This window comes from Glycine soja, chromosome 13 (genome assembly GCF_004193775.1).
Source record: "Glycine soja cultivar W05 chromosome 13, ASM419377v2, whole genome shotgun sequence".
Classification (NCBI taxonomy): Eukaryota; Viridiplantae; Streptophyta; class Magnoliopsida; order Fabales; family Fabaceae; genus Glycine; species Glycine soja.
This window is the reverse complement of record NC_041014.1, coordinates 28,599,268-28,607,002: the sequence shown is the minus strand read 5'-3', so window position 1 is coordinate 28,607,002 and position 7,735 is coordinate 28,599,268.

Here is a 7,735-nt window from a genome sequence, read left to right as displayed (position 1 = left end):
AATGTAACGATGATGAGAGGGAGAAATTCAATCATATGTGAGGGAGGCTTGAATCGTATATGAGCAGGTAGAATATGATTGAACCGATTTGAGAGGAGGGAGATCACACTTATACTCAGAAAGATACGGTGGTGGTTGGCTAGGTCGACTTGATCGGCGAGGTGGAGGATTGATAGGTGGTGGCGAATTGGGTTGAGAAGATGAAGTCAAAGGAGAGGAAGGAGATGGATTTGAGAATTCTGGAGTTAAGGACAAAGGAGAGATATCGTTTGTTGGAGGTGGCATGGGAAGGTTAGTTTCAATGGATATGGTGGATCCGTCCAGGGGTTTAGAAGTAGTCTGGTCAAAAGATGTGGCTTGGCCTAAGGGTGGTGTAGGTAGGAAGTTTGTATCTGGGCCAATAGAGGTAGTGTGTGGGCTGGTTTTATCAAAGGGAAATTGCATTTCATGAAATAAGACATTTCTGGAAATAAAGATTTCTTTGTTGCTTGTATCAAGAATAACATACCCTTTTGTCCCATTTTCATAACCCAGAAAGGCCCCTTTTTGAGATCTGGCATCAAATTTGTGCTATGGGGTGTGTTTTGTAGCAAAGCATAAACAACCAAAAACTTTCAGCATTGAAAAATCAGGTTTTTGTTTTTATAAAAGCTCAAACGGGGTTTTATTTAAAATGATGGGAGAAGGAACACGATTAATTAAGAAAACAACATGCTTGATAACATAAGACCAAAAATTGCTAGGAATTTTTGAATGAAACATTAGAGCCCTAGCAACATTAAGGATATGTTGATGTTTGCGTTCAACTCTCCCTTTTTGTTGTGGTGTGTAAACACAACTGGTTTGATGGATTATGCCCTTTGAAAAGAAAAAATCTTTTAACAAAAATTTCGGTCCATTATCGGAGCCTATACACTTGATGCTTGTTTCAAATTGATTTTTAACTAAAGAAAGAAAATTTTCTATATGTATTTTGACTTCAGCCTTAGACTTTAATAAAACCACCCAAGTGTATCTACTATGATCATCCAAAATTGGTCAAGAAATATTTGTGACCATGGATAGAATTTTTAGAAAAAGGGCCCCAAATATCCATATGGATTAAGTCAAAGATTTTAGAACTTCGGTTAGTACTAAGAGAGTAAGGTAATTTTCTTTGTTTTGCTAGATGGCAAATATCACAAATTTCATTAAATTTGCTAGAAATAAAAGGGTACTCTTGATGTAAAGCATTGAGACGATTTCCAGATAAATGTCCTAGTCTAAAATGCCAAAGGGTAGAATCATTGGTATGGTTGATGCTTGCATTGATGATAGAAGGTAGTTGTGAGGATGATTCTTTCTCTTTAATTTCCAAGTGATATAATCCCTCCTTTAATTTAGTCGAACCAATCATCTTCAACGTGTTCATTTCCTAAATTCGACAAGAGTAATGAGAAAAGGTTATAAAATATTTAAGATTGGAAATTAACTTAGAAATGGACAGTAGATTGAATGTAAATTCAGGGAGATATAAGACATCATGGATGGCAAAAGTAGGTGAAAAATAAATTGTGCCGGAAATGTGAGCTTTAACAACATGTCCATTTGGTAAATTAATATTCACTGGTCTTATTTTAGAATGAGTGTGAAAATAATGTAAGGAACAAGTGATATTATCCGTGGCCCCTGAATCTATAATCCAGGGTGTGTTGTATGATTTAGTTGTGCTAAGTGTGTGTGTGGTGTTGACATAAAAAATGAAAGAGGTACCAAACATATAAGAAAAAGCATTTGGGCTAGAGTGACTAAGGTTGGATCAAATGGGAATTTCACTTGTATTCGCACCACCAATTGAGGTCTTTTGGAGTAAAGCCATCAGTTGTTGAAATTAGGCCTGTGTAATGTTGGGACTGGGTGCTGGTACATACCCATCCTTGCGTTCTTCACCAAATGGATTTCTGCTGCTTCCATCACTTGCAACATTGTTGACAGTGCCACTGCTGTTACTGCTAAAATTCCCACTCTTGTTGGGAAGGCGAGGTCGACCCAAATATTTTGGGTGACCAGGTGGGTATCTGAATTTTGCGTAGCAGACATCCATCGTATGGCCAAAACATGTGCAATGCTCGCATTTAGGAACGACATTCCCTTGCTTCTGATAACAAATATCACTGGTGTGACCGAGGCAACCACAATGGTTACACTATGAGCGTACCATGGTGAAGTGCTCATTGAGGTGATAAATAATAAAGTAGTAAAAGAAAAATGATTAATTTTAAAAATTATGAGTAATTTGAAAGAATATTACAAATTATTGAAAAATTTAATAATATTATTTTAATTAATTAATTTTGTTAAAAGTGTGAATTAGAAGGAGAAAGTGCATGTCTTTTGAAAGACATATAATTTTATTTGAGTTCGATAATAAAGTTTCTCTTTTGTATATTTAATAAATTTATACAATTGGGACATTAAGTTGAATTGTGGATCAGTTTATTTGTGCACGAAATTTTTTATAAGAGATTTGAAGTTTAAGTATATTTATAGTCTCTCAAATTTAAATTTAGTTTATTTTTAATTTCTTTAATTTAAAAGTGGTTATTTTTGTTTTTTATTTAAAAATAATTAACTTTTAGTCTTTATTTGAGAAAAATTATTATAAATTAATAATCTTAAAGACTGAAAAATAGATTTTTTAGTCAAAATGAGTTTTTTTTTTTAAAATTAGGAAAATAATCAATTTATTAAAGAATAATTATTCAATCCAAGATCTTGTCAAATTTAATCCAAGAGGTTATAATAAAGGGAAGAGAGGATAAGATATTATTTTGTCAAATTGACTTTATAGGTATGTAAAATAATCTTTTTTTTCTATTATGCTATCAACTGTGTTTATCATTTACTAATACTGTTTCTTCAACTATTGTGATTAATTTGCACGGACTGTACAGTTATATTTTATTGGTGGGTTTAGATAAAATCTTTGTCAAAACAGTGCTCATCGTGTGTCATTTTAAGTTTGCTTTGTTGACTCATGTAAGTTGTTTTAGTTTATAATTGTATGAAATTTGTAATTTTTCTAAGAAACGCGTCGAATTCAAGCCTTACAAAAATGAATATATATATATATATATATTAGAGTACATTCTAGTGTTAGAATTCTGATTGTTTAATAAAGAAACTTCACAATTTATAGTACATTTTTTGTGAGTGATACGATTATAGTAGTATGCCATATATTTTTTATATATAAGAAAATTTATTTTCTAATAATATAATTCTAAAAAATATATTAAATAAAATCTTTAAATTTATTTTTTTAACTTAGAGTTTTAGTTTATTGTAAAACAATAAAAACATAATAATTTCATATAATATATTTATGTTTTTAATATTCTTTTCTAATGATAACATTATTTGTCTTCTTCGGCTAAAAAAGATTATTTGTCTTTAATTATTCGTTTCTCACTTTCTCTCTTTTAGATTAGTCTCTTCACTTTACTTTTTTCTTCAAAACTATTTTCTCCCTTTTCTTACATTTTTTATATAAAAAAATACATTATTTCTTTCTCTCTTTTTTCATCTTTGAATCTTCCTCTTCCCTTTTCCCTTGTGGAGTCAAGAATGATAACAAAAAGGCAATATGGACAAGCATTTAATGACTATAAACTCAAATAATTATCTTAATTTAAATAATACTTCTGTTTAGTTTTTTTTACTGCATTACTATTTGGTTAAACACTGAATCAATGAAAGACAGTGGAAGATAATAAAAAACTTTGAACAATTTGTGTGTGGTCGTGTGGACATAGAATGGTTGCATTACTTTATAAATGTTACCATATTATTTCTTCAACCTTTGTTATTAATTGCCACAAACTGTACAAGCATATTTATTCGTGGTTCATTCTCAAAAACGGCTCAACATGTTATTTTAAAGTTTGTTTTGTTAGCGTAAGTTGTTTTAGTTTTGAATTTTTTTTATAACTTTTGAGGATTTTGTTATTATATATCATCTACATTTATTTTATATAATTTAAATAATTTCTTATCAAATAATATATAATTCTAAAAAAAATCAATAAATGAATTTCACAAATTACCTTATATCTTTAATTTTTTTTTCTTTATTATAATAATTTGAGTAAGCTAATGATATTTTTTTTTGGGTAAGAAACTAATGATAATTAAGTTAACTTAATAAATTATTTATGAATCACTAATTAAAATATACAACATATTAAAACTGAATCAAACAGTCATTTTCGAACGTCAAATTGCTTCATTTGACAATTCAGCTCTTTACGGGGGAAAAAAATTATCTTTTCTAGATTATGTATAATATAATACTTTGGTTTGGTTTTGATTCTGAACCTGTCCATGTCTCGAACATGAGACACTAACATCGTGTTGCAATAAGCAAACTATTGAGGTTATGGATGTATTATATTATGATTTTAAAAGATTATTTTAATATAAAAAAGTTTTAGTGAATTTTAAAGATTATGTAGGAATATTATGATTTATTATATTTATTTTAAATTTTTTTTATGATAATTTGAATTTTTGTGAATTTATATCATAAAAATTTAAAAGATTTGAAATGATTGTGATAATTTTTGAAAATATATTCAAAATTATAAAAATTAATAAAAAAATAATAAGAAATGATGAAATTTAGATAAAAAAAAAAGTAAAATCAATATAATTTTTTTAATCTTTTAATAGTTAAATTGATTATAGTTTTATTTCTTCCTATATTAATCCTTCTTACAATAACATGTTCTCATTTTTACTTTTAGATTTGAACAAACAATTTAAAATTATGTTATTTTTCTATTTTTTTAATTACTATAATTATTTCATGATAAAATTCAATGACATGTTTAAATGGGATGGAAGGAAGTGGAGAATATGAAAGATTTGTAGGATAATTATTCAGTTATGTGAATGATAAAATTAAGGGTGACAATCACGAAAACATTAAGTCAAGTGAATGATGAACCATGTGAGGAAAAATGATTAGTCTTAACACATAAGACAAACATTAATTTGGAAAATAAACAGAAAAATGCAAAGGGAATGATTATTTGACATTTTTTTATTTCAAAAGAATTGGAGAAACACATATGACATGCTCATCTTGAAGGATATTAAAGAGATAGGAAAGTATGTTTGATGGAAAAAAAAAGTCTGATAACCAATAGACAAAAAAAGAAAAAAGTCCAATAAAATCTCAAGTATTTGAACAAGATTGTTTGATAAATATTTTATATTGAAAAGTACTATGAAATTCATTGAAATTCTTCTTAAAAAAAATTCACCAAAATGTGTATATTTTTAAATTATAAAAAATCCTAATTGAATATTATAAAATTTTGTTGCTCTCACTAATTTTTTTTTTAAATCTTAATTAAATATTACAAGACTAATTTATATCATTTAAATTTTTTTATTGAATACCAATAAATATATATATATATATATATTTTAAAATCCCTTTCAAATCTTTATCCAATACATACAATTGACGTAAGAATGAAGTATAGTGGCATTGCCGCAGAATTAGATACATTTAGTTATTTTTACTAGTAACATTTTAGGGATTAATATGGGATCGATATATTAAACCACTACTTTTTCTGAAATAATTTTCATATACAAATGTCTTGTTTCCCTTGAACACACCACCCGTTTTTCAAAATGAAAATGCTTCATAATTAGTTGCAATGAAGATCTGCCTACCTAAAATTGATTCTGTTGATTTTTTTTAAGCTCATTCTTTATTAGCTTGATGTTGACTTTGACTTTATGAATAAGAAAAGTCAACGTAAAGTAATAGCTATAATCAGAAGAAAATAAAATACTTCAAACAGTTGCTCGAGAAGATGCAAAAAAATACCTAAAAAAAACTATTTAGAAATGTTAACATATTCATGTATGTTGTGACAAGATTAATAATAGAATAAAAATATATTTTCATGTAATAGTAATCTTCTAATATTAGTTTTCCTAATATTTCCTATAATTAATAAATAATTAAATGAATTTTTTATTGTTTTAAAAATATAAAAGAACTTTAATGGCTTTTAATCTAGTAAATAAGGGATTACTAAAAAAGATACAGTAAATAAATAAAATATTAAATAACCGCGTTTAATATTTTCTTTATAAACTGTTATTTCAGTTTCTTTTTATCTATCACTTTTGGGAAAAACTGATTTTATGTATCTTATTTTAAAATTTCAAAATAACATTAATTATTATTTTCAAAAGTATACCCACATTAAAAAGTAGAGAGAGAAAATTCTGATATATAAAATTTGAAAATAATTAATAATAAAAATAAATGATATATTAAAAATACAAATAATGAAAATGTAAAAAAAAAAAGTTTAATTTGTTATAACCTTAAATAGTTTATGCAACAAAACGAAATGAATATTAAAAAATTAATGGAGAATAACATAATAAAATATCATTATTCTTTAAAATTATTCAAAGAGTTAATATACTAACACTGATCTTCCACCATCCATTGAGAGGAGAAAAAAATATGTAGAGTGCTTCTTGGTAAATTTTTACGTTAAGAAAAAAGATTTGAGTATTTGACAAAGAAATGTAAGGAGAGAAAAGGAAAGTACTTTGTACTTGGTAAATATCCTTAGAAAGATTTAAAATAATAATAATAATAAAGAAAAAGAAGTGATAAGCCTATACTATATGATACTATAATAATGTGAAAAATATTCTGATAAGAACGGCCCGCCAAGCATCTAGAACATTGGTTGACTAACCAATATAATAATGAACGTTAGAATCCAAATAATAATAATAAATAATGTTGAACACCCTTCCAACAACTAGTCATTAATTAGGGTTGTGAAAAGAAATTCAAAAAATCAAATCAAATAAGATTTTAAAAAACTAAATTATTTAAAATAATTTTTAAATTAAATTGATTTATTAAGTGTATTTGAATATAGTGTTCCATTTCTTTAACTGATTTTGGTGCATTAAAATAAACCAATTCATTTTATTCTTAAATTCTAAAACTAAAATTAGTATATAAAATTATTTTTAAATATAAATTATAAGAACAACAATTATCATACAATCAATTTTTTTTAAAAAAAATAGTAATTACTTAAAAAAATATTGGAAAGTTCTACACCTATTATTTTTCTATCTCTCTCTTTTTACTTAAAAACAATACATTTGCACGGAACCCATTCTTAGTTGAGAAATATTTCTTTGGAGTTATCATTAAAGAACGTTTGATAGAATGAAATGAAATTAAAATTTTGAATTAAAATTAGTGTAAAAGTGTGAGTCTTGTCTCGTTATACTGTTCATTTTACCTGATTTTAGTTTTCTTTCACTGTAAACAGAGGAAAGGTTAGCCACTTCTTATACTCCAATGATTTTGGTGAAAGAATATACTAGAATGTGATATTATATTAATGATAGTATTACCCATAAAGATTGGTCCCATTGATAAAAAATAAACTCATATATTAAAAGAATGTAAGTTTAATTCTCACTCTTAACATGAAGACCTTGTTAATAAATAATATAAAAATATATATGTAAGTATTTTTTGAACATTAAAGTTTGCTCGAATCCTAATAAACTCATGCAATTCAATTCATCTAAACTTTTTTTTCAAAAGACAAACATATTAATGATAGTGATTTGCTTCGTCAAGACTTTAGTACCTTAAAATAACACTTGCAAGTTTCTGCTTTATGGT